Raw genomic sequence first — 14882 nt, 5'->3', positions numbered from 1 at the left:
TTTATTATACTACTACTACTACTACTACACTATTATAACTACTTCTCACTGTTCCATGTGATCCTTTTGTGCACCAGAGCGATGATACATGATCACTGCATTTAGCATAATACAACAGCTGCAGGAACATGTCTGGACTCAACCTCACGGCCAAAAGTATGCGGACGAAACCCAAGGGCCTGGCTTGTGCACGGCATTGTTATGTTTAAAACAGAAAAGGGTTATCCAAAGTGTTTCACCACAAAGTTGAAAGCACACTGTCTCAAATATCACTGTATGCTGTAGCATTCAACTTTCTCAAACACCAAGGCCGTCGACATACTTTGGGCAATAAAGTTTTTTGAAAAACCTCGTTTTATGGACAGTCTTTTCATTGCCGTTTAGGAATTTGTAGTTTGTCATTTCATATAGTGCAGTAAATGTTTACTGGAACCTAATGTCTACCGGGACGATCGGTCGCAACCTCTGACGACAGCATAGGAGTAGTGAGTAGCCGCCACCATTAGCACAGCTGGAAGAGGAAAATTATGAGGACACTTTTATATAAGACCCCTAACCCTAAACACACACAGTAGGTATTAGACAGCTATAAAATGCAAAATCATTTCACTTGCACGCACACCATGACCCAATTAAAACACAACCAAATATGACATATTTACATTCATGTAAATTTTGTGGCCATAAAACGAAATAGAACATTGGACAAATCAGTAATTAACCAGTCACAGAAACCAGTAACAGCTGTGGAACATGAACAGGAAAGACTACAGAACAGGTTGCAGGTGTTGGTGCATGAAAAGTTTGCTGAGGAGAGGGGCACTGCTGTTAACTTACCTTCCCTGGATATGACTATCTGGCTCAGGCATCTGGTCGTACCCTGTTGGAAGAAAGGCAGTTCAGTCAGTCTTCTATATATGTCTGACTAAGATCTAATCTGTCCTTCCTCTGGAGAGCTTAATGCCATCTACCAATCCTGCGACAGACTGGTCATAATCCACCAGCATTTAAACAGCTATACTGTTCTCAGCGCCCATCCTGCAGACAGAAAAGGCTGAGAGAGAGTAACTTGCAATGTCTATGAGCAGGAAACCAGTTTATCCATAGTTTTTCCTTCAGTCACAGACCTGAATCAACTGAGACAGCTGTTGGATGTTGGTTGGAGCATCATTTGTTGAATTACAAAAAAAAAAAAAGCTGATTAGCTGTGGTTACATCCCAACCGTTCCCTCCCTCACTTCCGCAGACGAAGAGCCATCTTATTGGTAAGCGTCCTGCCACAATCATGACATCCGCCTGTCGGGACTTGCTCGAACACCACTCCGAAACGGTCCATTCGTAACGAGGTGCGCCATGTGCATCATCTCCATGCCGCATTCCAGCCAAAGTCATAGGCCACAGAGACGCTGATGGGTCGCAGAGCAGCGATAGTCGCAAAACAAACAGAGCAGCCACATTACACAGTTACTTAGGGTACCGTCCAAACCCATCTTCAAAGCTGTGTTCAACTAGTTTGAGACCAGAGGGAGCACATCAATATATCAGCTTAAGAGGCAAAGCCATATAATTGACATTATTATCTGCTGACCATTGGCAGATTTTTAGTTTATTCTTTTTTTAGATTTTTTCCAAGAATTCATGGACTGGACAAAATAACACCTGCAAAGCAGCAGCCTGGCAGTAAATAACGTTTGATGAAGCTCATGAGTCAGTTATGTTATTGAACCCCATAACTACATTCCAGTCAGTGTTGTGAGGATCCACTTAGAACCCGCGTTTGTGCTTGGTTGTTTTTAGGATTTTTCCTTTGTGCTAAATTACTCGGTGTCTGTGTTTGCGGGCAACAACTCTCTAGCTTGTTAATACCTCTTTCATTGACTTTTGTTCCCTTAAAAACTTAAAATCTGTGACCATCAGACTCTGGTCAGTCAGTGGATTCATCTGATTAATATTCCTTAATTGCTGTGTGTGTGTGTGTGTGTTGTGGTATATATATATATAATATTTTTAAATCTTTTAAGAAATACCTCATCTAAAAATTGCTGGGACATGGTGCAAAACTAAGGCTATGAGCAGTTAGAGCTCAGATTGTTACAAGCTCAGGAAGATGAACCTTCAGATTACAATTGACGGGGCAATTAAGTGAAAGACAAAAAAATCCATTTACAAAAGGCAACAGCACTGACAATTGATATTTCAAAGCCCTGACACACCAACCCGATGGTCGGCGTTGGTCAAAGTTAGACTGGTGACCAAACAGTAACACGCTGCAAGCTGAGTCACATCCGTCTCGAGATAGAAAAACACTGCAAACTTTGATTGATTCACTGCCACATCCTCTCATCTACTCACCCTGCGTGCCCAGTTAACCAAGTCGTCCAGCTTAGTGATAACTCCCCCCTTTGCTGCTGGCTACAGCTGCTGGTTTGGCTGCTGCTACTGCCCTGCTCTTCTCTCTGACCTGAACCACACTGCACAGAAGGATGGAGGGGATCGTTACTGCAGGTTTACCGAGTGTCCGTTTCTTCATTCTGATATTTACAGCAGAGTATTTTTGTAACTCACCTTGTGGTGGTATTCTCGCTTTTTTGCACTGTTGGCAGACTTCTCTGATGACTAGCAAACCTGAAATAGGCTGTAAAAAAATAATTGAATGCCCATGAATTAAATGACCCATGAATTAATGGGATAAGTTGTAAGTTGAGTTTCAGCTTGCTATTATCTCAATAGGAAATACTATGAGCTCTCCAATAACAGGAACTGATAAAATATAACAAAATAAAAACTGTATAGGTTGGAAGTGAGTTGTTAGAACAGAAAAAACTTATCATGCTACATGACCTACTGTGTGATGTGGTGATAAATATATCTTGGTGGATATCCACTCTTATTTAGCCTACTGAGGTTACTTCAATTAGTAGGCTCTTTATAGCTGAGTAATAAATGTATTAATGTGGGTATGCAAGAACCAACTCCACCTCTGTAATACTAGAGCAGCTGTGTGACCAGCAGGAAGGAGTGGGATTACATTAGGTTAACAAGAGATACAGATTAGAAGGTTCTTACCTTGTTGAAAAGCAGCCAAACATGGCCGGCGGGCGCTGCAAAATAAAAGCATTAAACAAACTGAAGAAATTTATGATAGTGATGTATTTATTAAGTAGTACTTTTATGTTTAATCAGATGTATTGTCCAATCACTGACCAAGGGGTGTCCTTGCTAAAACAGTGCATTTAGTTGTGACATAAATCGTTACTTACTGTCAACGCACAGACAATTTAGTCAGTGATGTATGTCTACAAAAGTTTAACCCTGGTGAGATTACCAACCTAAAATTTACTCCCCACAGTGCTGTGGAGATAGGACTGCCTCAAGACAACACTTTTGCAATTGTGGCCTCAGCCAACATAGAACGAACCGTCTGAATCATTCAGCTCTTCTGGTTATTGGCGACACTGTGCTTTGCAATTAAATGTACCCGTCGTATTGTAACAACAGTACAATAATACGTAATTTATGGACATTGTTTTTACTGTATTAGTGCTGGTTAGTGTGTTTAATGCAGCCGAATTGGAGACTAGCCACCGATTGCGAATGTGAGCCCCTAAGTACTATACTTCACACAGCATAATTTTCGCAAATACAGATGAGACCCTTAAAATTGAAGTTTTCCAAAGTATTTGGCTTACAATCTTATCGATAGCGGGTGACACGCACTGGGCTAACGACATATCTGACATTGTAGTCCACCCACAATGTAAATGAACATTTACTGATAAAACAGGCACCCTGGTTAGTTTAAAGTTGAGGGGTGTTAGCTAACGGTAGCTTTGCGCTTTGACTGCTACTGGGATTGCAGCTGGAGTTCATATCAGCGCTAACCTGGTTAGCCGCCGCTAACGCAGACGAGCAAGGTCAGTGTGCGCATTCACTAAAAGCTACAAATCCGATTACCGACACAGTCCTCACTGGTTCGTGCACTTGTATGTAGTAACGTTTTAAATACTGTACATCACATAGTCTGACAGCACTGTAATGTTTATTAAAGCAAGTTAGTTTGATCAAAACATCACTTACCACACTAACGCCGCCATCTTGAATGGTTACGTCAAACTGCTTCCTGTGCGTATGACCTCGAGCTGCTGAGGGCGCTGCTGTATCAGAAAATCCTGACCAGATACTACAAAGAATTACTTTAAGAATATTTAAATGTATTTTTTATTCATCTTATTCATCATTCCTCATTGCCAGGACTAAAATCTGGAAAACTAAATCCTTATTTGTGGTTAGTTTAAAGCATTACTTTTTATGGACTTTATGTTAATAAGTGTCTGTGCAGAGGTGCAGAAGCAGAACGTGGCTGGACTATTGGAGCTGGAAGCAGGATTAATGACTTAAAATAAAACAGCCTGTTTTATGTCATGCAATGTATTTTAGAGCCCTTATCCAACTCTTTATAGCTGCAACACATATATTTAAGCATATACTTACTACCTTAAAAATACAATAGTAACAATCACTTCCATGTGTCTGTGGATTAAATTAACAACTGCAACTTTATTAAACATAATCTGCCCCGGTTACTCACAGTAGTCTTTAAAAACTGGTTTTGTACTTTCACTTAAGAGGTTAAACTTGACCCAGATATCAAATTTGGAGCGACAGCCAGGATCTACTGGTTTAGCTTCACATGTTGCCAAACAAACCATTTATAACAACACATATCAGAATCACATTAACCTCTCTGTCGACAGAACTACCTGACTATGATTCCCACCCTCTGTTACAACTGTGGGTTGTGTTTTGTACTCAATGGCAAGGCACGACTGGAGCTGCTCAGTGGCTCGCAGCAGCCGACTGTGGTTTTACTGGGCAGCTTCCAGTGAGAGAAAGAAAGAGAGAGAGAAGGAATGGAAAGTGAAGTTCAGCTGTCTTTCCATGGATTTAAAAAAATACTGTAATCCTAAATCCCAGAGGGCTGTGGCAAACAGCATCACAGCAGAGCAGCCTGGCACTGCAGCTATAGAGAAATATATCAGACAATTATTATTTGATGAATCATTTAGTCTATAACAAGAGTCGAGAGCTCAAATTACCTCAGTGAAAATAAAACTCTTGAGATCGAAGTTTCTGCCAAACTGGAAAAAGTCACATCAGATCAAGTTGGCTAGTTGTCATGGAAATGTCGATTTAGCTGAGCATTTAAGGACACCTCATCTTCAGAAAGATTGTTAATATGGATCAGAAGAAGACATTTCCCTGCACAATACCTCTCCATCATACCTGTCAACTGCTCTGCATGCAATACTGATGTAGCATGTAATTCTAGAGAAATTAGATGCAGATAAACAGGAGCGTCACATTAAACCCATGAACAAATATTTAGTCACTACCTGTCCTTTAAATCGTCTAAACCAAACAAAGGTTGAAGTGTAGAGACAAAAGGTACATTTTGGTGTCAGTTGGTATGTCCCAGTACTGTCCCTTTATATGACGTTTTACTTTATGTGTTTTCTGTACTGTTACCTTTTGTACCGTTTTCACCCCTCTATGCACCTCTGACCAAATTAATTTCCACTTTGGATAATAAAGTTATATTTGATTTTGTTAGGGTTTGGTGTATTTTTTCTTGTTTTGTAGGTTTTTCTGTCTTGTCTCCTTGTGATTTTCGGTCTTGTCTTGTTTTTATGTTCTGTTTCCTGTTTTATTTTGATATCTGGTTTCTGTCGTTTTACTTCATGTCTTGTGTTTTTCCCGCTCTTGTGATTGCCTGATGTTTTCCACCTGTTTCCCAGCCCTTGTCACCTGCCTCTTGTTACCTCGTACCCTCTGTATTAGTCTTTGTGTTTCCTTGTCCTGTTCAGATCATCGTATGTTGTTTGGAATGTCTGTGTTCATCTACCATGTTGATCTCGGTGTTCCTGATGTTTTCCCTTTCCTGTTTTTGTTGGATTTTTTTTGCCTGCTGTTCCAGGACACCTTTTGTTTGTTGGATTTTATTTAAATAAATCCTTGAGCTTACTCGTGTGTCTGCCATCTTGCATTTGGGTCCTACATCCCCTGAAACTCCGACAGATTGAGATGGATTTGAGTGCTGCTGGCTGTAGTTTAAGAGTTTTGTCACTGTAACTCATTGCACAGATAGGCACAGCTAATTAATTGTTAAATTTGACTTTTTATGCTCAGATTTTGCAAAGAGAAATACCCAAAAATTATATTATTAACTAAATTTGTCCTAAGTTTGACAGTAAATTCTAAACATGCATAAGTGCTTTTGAGATGTTTCGTGGTCTGGATCTAGTCCCCACAGCTAGTTTTGAGACCCCTGGTTACTCAATTCAAATATGATGACATTCCCAAACTTCAAACTTGATTACTTAGTCTGACCTGCAGGCAAAAACAAGATTTATTTTAATTTTTACTGGTATAAATTGGTAAATGTGGTGCGTAGGCACTGTCAGCACTGCGTTTATTAGAGACACAACGCTTCGTCGTGTACCTTTGCTGCAATTGGTAAAGCAAGTAAATCTTTGCATTTGAGCTGACGAATGTCAAATGAATTGCTTTAATTAAAGTAATTTGGAAAGCTCTTAATCTCCTGTTGACTAAGTGTTCAAAAAGAAGTAAGTGCATCCTGTTTTTGTTTTGCCCTCATTTTGCTCCACAAACAGAGTGAGCAGCATCAGCATCAGCAGCAGCAGCGTGGACGCCAGCAGGTGGAGATAGAGAGCAACCAGAGAACTTGAAAGCATGTTATCACGTAATGATAGTCCCAGCACTGAAAAACACACACTGCAGTTTCTCCAGGAATAGCTGCTCATTTAAACTTGTCCACATCAGCGAGGGAACTGAGAACGGCTGGAAAAGATGAAAAAAGTTTTTACAAATGGCTTTTATTCTGTCTCATCATTACAAACTTTTTGGACAAGTTAAATAATAAGTCTGAACTGCAGTGCTTTCTTGTGGTTTTCTAGGTCAAACCAAATTCAGCCCATATATATAATTATATATATGAGAGATTTTATGTACTTAGAGTTCAAAACTTAAATAAGGACTGGAATAGCGTAAAAGGACAAATGTTTCAAGACTACAGCATTGTTCAAAGGCGTCCCCTGCCACTACAGACAAAGAGCTTTGGCATTTCAGATAATAAGCATGAATCCACATTTAAAAAAGTCTGTATAGGAGGAGCACAAAATACAAGTTAAGCCGTCACAGACTTGGAGGTTATAGTGGCAGCGTGTTTGCTGTGCTGAACTGCAGACCACAGAATGGCCTATTTTGGGAAAAGATCTCCTCCTCTGAAAGAAGAAGCGCAGCTCGCCTCCTCATTGAGCGTCCAGATGTCTGTGGGTAGGATGTCTGGTTTGCCACTCGGGCTCTGTGATGTCTCCCTGACCAGGAAGAGGGGGGACTGATTATAGAGGACGTCCTGAGAGCCAAAAAGTGGCTCTTGAGATTCAGGGTGTACATGGAACAGATTGAGAGCCACCATGGCGGAAGCGGAAGAAGACGGTCAGGCCGGAGCCGAAGCCTCTCCAGGAGCTGCATGTGTTTCGCTGATCCATAAACAGCCTGTAGAGGATTAACACAAAACAGAAATCAGGTCAAGTTCAAACTTCACTGATAACCACGCCCACCTCCCTGACGGTGTTTAATAAAGCAAGATTACAGTTAAACTCCTCAGCAGAAGTATTCAGGAAACCTAAAGGACCAAATACACAATGCAAAATTACTCCATCACATTTGTGGTTTGATTTTATTCTTTAATCAAATAAAAATAAGTTTAATATGTGCTGCTTTGTGGTCATGAACATCACAGTTCTGTCTTTACATGTCAGTTTTCTTTATTGTGAACTGATGTACCTGTGTTTAATGTCTGTGTATCAAGTCACAAGGATCGTTTATTTATTTTTTTAAAGATTATTTTTTTGGGGCTTTTCCGCCTTTGGACAGGACAGCTAGGTGAGAGAAGGGAGAGAGAGGGGGAAGACATGAGTAAATCGTCACAGGTCGACTCGAACCCTGGACCTCTGCATCGAGGCATAAACCTCCACGTCTATGTGTGCCTGCTGCCCACTGATCCAACCCGGCCACACAAGGATCAGTTTTAACCAGAATTAACACTTTAATTCTGGATCAGTTTCCTTTATCAAACACCCCTTCGGTCCACATTTGGGCCTCACCTTCCAAAATGAACATGGCGACCAGTATGGGCACCAACTTCAGCTGTCTTAGGCGTAAAGCGGCCATAACGACGAGGTTGAGGACGTAGAGGAGTAATGTTCCCAAGGACCCGTGACAACAGTTGCTGCAGCGGCCCGTCTTCTGGGAAACGACTCCTGCAGACTGAAGGAGCCTTTGCAGAACTGGCAGGCTGCACCCATGAGCATCGCTGCGAGGATGAAGAGCAATAAGTCATTAGCATCTTGACTCTTGGCCATCTTTCCGCAAACAACTCCTAGCTGCACTTGATCTCGTCTGACAGCATATTTTGTCATATCTTCAATTGAATACAGCACTGCCAGCAGAATGGCCTACATGCAAGTACTCCTCACTGTCATCAGCTTGACAAATAGTGAGAGGAAATGGTCTTTGGTTTGGATTTTTTTGCCACCTGCCCTCTCCTTTCTGGTCGCCCAATTGGAAAATGATTAAAATATTCTGAAACAATTAGGCCACAGCCTGGAGACGCAGACGCTGCCAACCTCTTATTGTAGTTTCCATTTAAACTATGCGCAGGAGAAGAAATTATGCTTCTCTCTAGAGGCCCTGGAGACGTCTGCTGCACTGAGGTTGAAAGCGCATGAAATTAAAGGGGACGGATACAGTGAAACATTCCAAGACAAGGCGGCTAGACAAACCAAATCCCTCTTATCTTTATCTTTCATTTGTGGCGCTCAATGGCTGTTTTTCTATGTCAGTGTACAGGTGTTTTGAAGCGTACCGAGCAGGATGGGGACGGCTGCCACCACGCAGCAGCAGAAGGTGAAAACGATGCGGCTGGCTATGTCGGGGCAGTCGGGGGGTTTAATGGGGACTAGAAATAGAGTGCATGAGGTCCCAGCTGCACACAGAAGAGAAGCCAGGACTGAAAGAAGCGGAACTCGCCGCTTTGACAGCATTTACACTGGCACAGCGACAGCAGCATCGTCCCCGATCTGAGCCTCCTCTGCGGCCTCGCAAGTCTCTCCCCGCCCCACTGAGCTCCACACAGTCAGCTCCACGCTCTCTGGCAGCGGGCCTATCAGAGGTCGACCCTCGTCCACAGTGCAGTCCAGATTGGTGGATCTGGACTCCATCTTGGTGTGTCTGTGCCGTGGACATGTCTCCTGAGAGCTGGGGTTGGAAAGCTGATGCAGTTTTCCGTGGCGGCATCCAAATTGTGCGCTGTGATGATCGGACTGGAAAGAGTTTGATTGAGCTCTCTCCTCTGTCTGATCTGCTCGTTGGCTCATCTGGGAGGTCGTCGCCGGGCTGCTGTTGCAGGGAGCAGAGCCTGTTCAAACCAGAGCACATTTTACTACACAATCCAAAACCAATACTGAGAGCAATCAACTGCATACTCATACTAATCCATCATTCCCTTACTTCATGTAGGCCTGGCCTCATGTAACATTGCAGAGGGGTGGCCCATGGATTAACCTAATAGCAGGCCCCGGGGCCAATTGCTGTTGGGCCCCTATTGACCCCCCTCTGGTTTTATGCCTGTCCCCTCCTCCACGTTCCTACAGTTTCAGTGGACACAGAGACCCAGAAACCAACCAGTACTCCTGTGCAAGAATATTATACATGATCACAATTTTCTTTGTGTCATTAATTTGGATAATTGGATCAAACATTAAGTAATTTAGGATAGCACCACATACACAATATAAATAAACATAACTACAGTACTGAAACTAGAGCCCTACAATACATGAGCACACTGGGGATCTGGGCCCTGCCGGTTGATAATCCAGCTTTGGGCATCTTGTTAAACTGATAGTTCCCTCTTCACCTTTTAATCATAGAATCATATTATATAGAATCAATTTATTCTTTCTATCAAGCATCTGGTGGCAATGTGCCGAAAGACGACTTGTGGACATCTACGGATGTTCTCTCAACTTTTACAAGTGTTTTTATCGTGCTACAGGCGTCGTATCAACATCCATGACACTTCTAAATTATTTCTTGGTTGAAGGATTGCAAACATTCACCCACTTCACATTATAGATGATTCTCCCTCCTGCAGACTGCAGCACTTCAGACTCTAATACGTCTGAAACTGTCTCACTTTTTTTCTAATAAGTTAAGTTTGTTACGTTATTATATGCATGTGCCTGGTCCACCTGACTTCATAAGCCACTACAAATACAAAGAACATAACTTTTTATATATAACCACAAACAAAGACTTTGTCTCCTGTCCTGAGCTTGACAAACAAAGGCTCTTTCCTATACACAACTCAGTTTTTTTTATTATTTTTTTATATTCCATCAGAAGAAATCATGCAGGGCATTTTACTAAAAAGTTCAGTTCTTAATCGGCATACAATGAGCAATTAATATAGTCTCAATCTCACATACTTACATAAGAAAACGAAACCCTTTCTTTTCAGGGAGACACTAAACAACACTAAAGCACTTTTCCCGCTTTGCTCCCCCACAGGTTGGAAGCGGAATTGTCTACATTACATTATGTAAGTTTGCCAGATCGGCAGCGGATCGTGTGGTTCGAATGAGATCATAATGAGACCTTCGACAGCGGTAATGACAATTCGCTTCCAACCTGTAGGCGCCGAAGCGGGAAAAGTGCTTTAGTGTTGCTTTAAATCTGCCTGTTTCTAAAGCTAATGGTATGTAGCTGAATGTAACTGTACTGGACCTAACTTTATACTAATTTTCACCTCACAGTGCTTTGTATGTCCTCACTAGCACTACAACAACTTATCAATTTCAACCTGTATAAAATCTTTTATGCAAGGCTAAATGTCGATTTAGTCCAGAGCTCATGTAGGTACATCTACACATGGTTTAACCTTAAAAAACTCATTTTATTGTGCATTGCTTAATAACTGTTACTTTGCTTTAAATTAGCCCGACTCTGTCTCACTCCTTTGGATCCAGTCGGACTCAAACTCCACTTCACTTCTATGCTAATTTGCCTGGCCTCCCCTCAAATCTGCAGCTCCATCAACAGACAGTAAAAAACAGCAGTAATAACTCATCCTTGGGTTGATGTGCTGGGGGTGGTTCAAGGGAGCGCTGGGAGCCGAGACAGAGTGGGGGACGAGTGCAGCTCCTCCACCGAGGACTCGGGACTGTCTGACACAGGCGCCAAGGAGATCTGAGTGTCCAGGTCCAGGAAGGGGAGAAGGAGAGCCTGGTCGGGTCGATGTCCTGGAGCTGGTTATAATGCGCTGATGGACTCCTTCATGCTGTCGAGCTCCTTCCATTCTGCCGCTTAGTGGCCTGAAGCCCCGAGTGCTCATAGTCACACAGCCTGAGAGGAGCAGGAAAAGGTCCAGACAAAAAAAAACGACAGAAACCAGTTTAAAAACACCAAAGCAGGACGACAGGGCATAAACCTCCTCCATTCTGCTCCAAGTGTCAGGGAAGCCAAATCAGTACACGTCTTCCCACAGTTCCACACTTTTTATTAAATAGAGTAAAATAGTCACTTTCTTTCAAGCATCAGTGGCACTTGGGAAAAGAAACCACCTCAGAATAAATCCTGACAGAATATTTAAGGTCATTAAAAAAGCTTTTGGAACCAAAAACATTTAACATGTGAAGCACTTAGTAATTCTGTTTTAGAAAAACATTTAGTTTACCACTTTTTATTAACAAAGGTAGCATTTAAAAATTAGCAATATAAAAATTCTTAAAACCCGACTTCACAGGGACTTTATGTGTTATGTTTGTGAGGAAAGGGGCTTTTTTGGGAGGGAATAAAGGAAATCAGTGTGGATATGTCTGTATGTGGCTGTACAATACTCAGCACTGACAGGAGAGTCAAAGTTTATCTGCCTCTGCAAGGTCACGCTGCCTGTGCAGGTTTGAACTGTTCATCATTTTTAAGTGTTTTAGTTTTCTTGAGCTCAAGTTTCCCCAGAAAAATCACACACATGTAGATTATATTCTGAGTAATTTTGCATTTTGATTTCTGAGGAATAACAAGACGTAAGACTGATGAACAGTTCCAAAGAAGAACAGATTGGCACACCTAAGCGGTTGAAGATGCTGCAACATTTGATCATGCAGCGGACATGAGTTCATGTCCTCTGTGTTTTGTTCTCAAGAATCTGGAGGACTTCAATCAACTGGGGAGAGTTACGTGCGACATTGACAGATTCATGGGTGTTGGTGTACGGCTAATTCCGTGTGTGTTAGACTCAATACGTCACATTTGACTGAGTATTGAAGAAAACTAGGTTCAAAAGATATGAGTGTCTGTAAACCACTTAGTTGGGGAATATTCACTTTCTTTGCTAACAGTTAAATGACGAAGAATGATACTCTCATCGGTACGTTAAATATAAATCTACAGCTGCTGGCGTATTTCCCAAAATGTTGAACTAGTTCGTTGACAAAATGTATCAAACTGCAAAGAATCAGGGTCTAAATAAAAAGCTTGCCTATATTACTACAGTTATGTTTATATATTACTGCATTTCTGCTTTAACGCCAGAGAGCTTAGATGTCACGTTAATGGAATAATGGAGCAATAGGTTAGCACAGTGGTTCCAACGTCATGTTGTGGGTTGTGAGCAGTGATCGTTTGTCTTCCAGGAGTTTTAGGGTCGTGCTAAAGAGGTTACTAAGTATCCAGTATACACTATTTTGAGGATGTTTAGAAGCCAAGGAAGTGACATAGATAGTAGTATTCACAAAAATCAGCAAACGATATAATATGTTGCTATAAATGTTTTTTCCTTGCTCCCTTAAGCATCTGGTGACCTCGTCAGATAGTGTTGGATCCATTTAGTTATTTATTATGTGGGGAGGGGTGGCTGGGCCTCGGAAAAGCATGAGCGCAGCTCGGATGCTCACTAAGCAGGATACGTCACTAAACAATACCGTGAAAGTTTAATGCACAGGAAAATATTTTCAGGATTTCTTACTTTTTGATTTTTTGTGCCATCTAATGTCCACTCTGAGTACACATTTGGAATGAGAGACTTTTACTTAATACTTTACTGTTGCTACTTTACGTACATGTAAACTGATCTGATAGCTGCTTTTCGCACGTTTGTTTACTTTTTCAGTCACTTCTACCAGTGGTGGAAAGAACTGTAAGTACAGTTACTCAAGTAGGCCACGGTACAATGTTTGAGGTACTTGTATATAATACCTGTGAGTATTAACATTTATACTCTACGCCACGCCCGCTCCATCTCAGAGGAACGATTGTATTTTACAAACTGCACTACATGTAATGTAATGCCTGTTAGTTACTGAAACTTTAGATTCTAAATAGAACACATTCCATAAATGATGTTTAGGTGATATAGCCTGTAAGCTACCCAGTCAAATGAGATACCAGCTGCACGTGATGAGCACATGCCCATGCCTACTTCTAATCCATAATATACCTTAGTCTGTATAATGAGTTCTTTTGTACTCAAAATATAGGTGATGCTAATACTTGGTATTTTTACTGTAAAAATGTGTCATCTTTGGATGCTAAGACTTTGAAGATGCAGGACTTTACTATGTACAAGAGTATTTTCACAGTGTGGTATGCTACTGTACTAAGTACAAGTCTGAGGAGGCTAACTATTATACACGGCTTTCTCGCAGTTTAGACGATTTGGACCAAAACTAAAGCGTCGACAAATGAATGTAAAACAACACCAACCACGCGCCTTTGTTGTGCTGAGCCGTTATATGAACTGCATGGTCAATTTCAAAGTTTTTATTAACATCTGCAGATGCATTTGGAGCATTTTCGTCTGGAAGTTTTGGCGCACATCCACAGTGGCGCAGAATAAGCACGCTAAATCTGCGGCGGGGATCTTTCTCCAAACAATTGGGGCTTTTACCATGTATAGATCGCAAATTAGGACTCGTCGGCTTTGGTTCGCAGGGGAATAAATCTCGTGGTTATCAGAGTTGGCGTGGATGTAGAACGCGCGTAGGGGCAATGTGCTTATACCCCCGCTGAAAACGACTTTTCTCCCCTGCTGAGCAGCCATCTGTTTTTATGATTCCTCTTCCACAAGCAGTAAAGTCTGGTCTTGTGTTTTTAGTGTAGGGCTGCAGGAAATGCTAATTATGATAAATAATCAAACGCGCCCGCATGAATCTGCGCGTAAGGATACACAAGTCTTCTCAAATAGCAGCGCTGAAACCTTATATTGTGTGGCCATTCAGCAGCATACAGCAGTTAACAGTCAGATCTCAGACACAATTGAGATACATAGCTGCATGAAATGGCATTCACTTAGAAACATGCCCGCGTATAATGGACTTACTTTAGTCGGAGGTTGCAGAGTATTTGGTGAGTTTAATCTTCTCGCAGTTAAAAAAAAACCTCTCCGTCCTTCTCTGCTTTTCTTCCCTCCCCCTCGTTGCTTTTTGTCTTTCAGGATCCTGAACTTCTGAATCAATTTCAAGGACGGACAAATACTAGGATTTTCCTCCGCCACAGTTTTTTTCTTTTCTTCCTGGGTACATGTCCAACACCCTATGGAGCAAATAAGCCATGAGGAGGAGGAGGAGAGAGGCACTTTCTCTCAGTTTACTCCAATTCAACATACAATCCACATCATGACAAACACGAGTTTAACTAAACAGGACAGTAAACATTTCACTCACAACTAACCTCAGCACTCCTCTATATTCATACACAGTGTGTACTACTGTGTAATGACTTTCCTGTACTGTGTTTAAGAC

General features: G+C 41.6%; 1 pseudogene; it reads right to left on the bottom strand.

The window, feature by feature from the left end:
- Nucleotides 1-7276: 7276 nt before the first annotated feature.
- LOC118494530 lies at nucleotides 7277-11462 on the bottom strand (annotated as a pseudogene).
- Between the last annotated feature and the right edge of the window lie 3420 nt (nucleotides 11463-14882).

Source organism: Sander lucioperca, unplaced genomic scaffold (assembly GCF_008315115.2).
Source record: "Sander lucioperca isolate FBNREF2018 unplaced genomic scaffold, SLUC_FBN_1.2 Unpl_12, whole genome shotgun sequence".
Classification (NCBI taxonomy): Eukaryota; Metazoa; Chordata; class Actinopteri; order Perciformes; family Percidae; genus Sander; species Sander lucioperca.
Note: the sequence above shows the minus strand (reverse complement) of the source record. Positions and strands in the feature narration are given on the sequence as shown.